Genomic DNA, 2,776 nt, shown 5'->3' with positions numbered 1-2,776 from the left:
GAAGATGTAGGCCCAAAACAGGGCCTGTCCCAGAAGATGTGTTGCCTCTGCAGTTTATTCACTCACCTGCTCAGACTAGCCACTGAGGGACCCTAGTCACAATATGACTCTCTCACCTGCTCTGGCAGACAGAGCCCTCACAGATGGCCACCTTTCCTCTGGCGAGGAAGGTGCCCAAATTTCTGGAGCCTGAAATAGGGTCTGTCCCAGAAGTTAGGTTGCTCTGTCTGTCCTGAAGCTGTGTAGCTTCTGCGGTCCACACTCTTGCTAGGGCAGACTGGAGCCTAAGCAAACCGGAGCAAAGATGGCTCTCAAAAAAGGCCTTGAGACTCCACCCGGGCAGACACCCCTCCTCGGGTGGGAAAGGTGCCGGGTGACTGGAGTCAGAAATGGTATCCGTCCCAGAAGCTGTGTCCCTTCTGCAGCCCCCCCCCCCCCGGGAGTGCACCAGAGCAAAGATGGCCCTCCTACCAGTCCAGGCCTTGAGACTGCTCCCGTGTGGACACCCCTCCTCGGGTAGGAAAGGTGCTGGATGACTCGAACCAGAAACGGGATCTTTCCCAGAAGCTGTGAAGCTTCTTCAGTCTGCCCTCTCCCCGGCAGTGCACCGGAGCAAAAAACCTGTGTGATTTTAGGCTCAAGTATTCTGTGATGTAGACCATCCTAGTCTACATAGTGACTTTCAAGACAGCCAGGGTTCTTTATAGATCTGTCTCAAAACAAAACAATAAAATAAAATAAATAAAAGTTATGGTGCACATTACCATGGCTTGATCACGCTTTTATCCACGAGTATGAAAATGCAGGTTATTCTGGGGAGTGTCACTCAGCCTGAACAGAGTTGGGGTCCCTATGATTTTTCCCTTCCTCATTTCCTAGATCATGTGCTACCTTTTGAGGTAAACCCAGTCTGGGCTCATGTGAGACCCTTTCTCAAGAAACAGCAACCAGAAAATGTCATTTCTGTCCAGGAGCCTCATTAAGGATTCAGTTTGGCAGCTGCACATTTTGGTGCACACCTTGGATCCCAGAACATAGCAGTTAGGGGCTGGTGGACCATGGTGAGCTCCAGGTTAGTCTGGTGCACATAGTGTGCTCAGGACAGTGAAACAACACAGGGAGACATTGTCTCAAAAGGTAAAACACCAAGAATTCAGCATGGGTTCTGTTACAGAGAAGGGGAAATACCCAGCCTTTGACACCTACTTACTGTTGCAGGTTTCAGACCCATCCCCTCTCGTTGAGCATCTAGACTATTCCAGCTCTCATGGCAGTTAGCACATTTGACCTGGGTGTAGGCATGTGTGCCTTGTAAGCTCCTAGAAGGCCAGGCTAACCCTAATCCAGGATATGTGAGGAGCTGGCAGTCAATCGGCCACCTAGTTCTCCTCTGAGTCCTAGGCCTCTGTACCCCTATTCTTCTGAAAACTCCACTGTTCTTTGCTCTAAAGTATGAGAGAGGAAGCATGCATTCATCCACTTGTGAGTACATTCATGCACCTAATCTTTTATGTATGTATTCATGCATACATAATCATTCTGGAGTTTGAGATAGGTGTACTGCACTGGAAGAGTCCAGTGCATGAGAATGGAAAGAGTTGAAGTGGTGCTGGAGATGAGCTTCAAACAGTTTCCACAGTGAACTGGTTGTAGCTGAGAGGGGGAAAGGAAAGGAGGAAGAGGATGAAGGTTTGTATGCATCGAGAGAGAGGGGACAAAAGATTCAGGTTCCTAGAATTTTTCCCTCCCCAGCTGACCTGCTCTGTTCCTGGGAGGAGGACTGAAATTTTATCCTATGTGGCTGGTCGCTTATGTCCATCTTCCTGGCAACTTTGTTGGTGTTCATTGTAATGGATGTGTGGATTATCTATGTGCACCGTGCACACCCTGGATTCATCTGTCTCTGGATTGACTGCAGGGAGCATAAATGTGTCAATGTGGGAAAAATCATTGGTCAGTCAAAATATAGACTGGGGGGTCCTTCTATTGGGTTTTAGAGGTGACTGTGGGGGTAATACACTAGCCCTCTCCCAGGAGTCTTTCTGGTGTCTAGGTTTGGGCTCACAGTGGGGACATCATTGTTGGTGGGTCACTCTATGAATGGCAGTAGAGTTATTTTAGAATTTCTAGGTAATGATTTTGTTAATGTGAGGGGAGTTGATTTTTTTCTTTATATCTCTCTTTTTGGGGTGAGGACAAGGAGGACAATGGGGTTTCTGAAGTCAGAACCCAGGGCCTTACACAAACACTCCACAGGGTCTCTACCACTGGGACACACCCCCAGAAGAACCTCATTGGAGGATTCTAGGCAGGTGCTGTACCTCTGAACCATTTCCTGTCCCTCCTTGTGGGATGGATTTTAGACAGCTACATTTCCTTCTTCTGCCTTGTTTGAGACAGGGTCTATGTAGCCCAGGCTGGCCTCCAGCTCAATGTGTAGCTATGGACAACCATGATGTTCTGATCCTCCTCCCAAGTGTAGGGATCACAGGCCAGTGCTGCAGACTCAGCTCAGCACAGTGCTCAGGGTGAAATGCAGGATGCTCTCAGCTAGGCAAGCATTCTGCCAACTAAGACCCAACACCAGGACCCCTCGACTGCTTTTACCTTGTATTAGGAGACAGATAAGATCCATGTGTCTCTAAACTGCTCAGGCAGGACATGAAAAGACACTCCTCCCCAGCTGCTGAAGTACCTAGGTTGGGCTCCTCATGGTATGAGAGGAAGGAGAGAGAGAGCTAGAAAGAGAGGGGGAGAGAGAGAAAGAGAGAGAGAG

The sequence above is a fragment of the Mus pahari genome, chromosome 1, assembly GCF_900095145.1.
Source record: "Mus pahari chromosome 1, PAHARI_EIJ_v1.1, whole genome shotgun sequence".
NCBI lineage: Eukaryota > Metazoa > Chordata > Mammalia > Rodentia > Muridae > Mus > Mus pahari.
Note: the sequence above shows the minus strand (reverse complement) of the source record.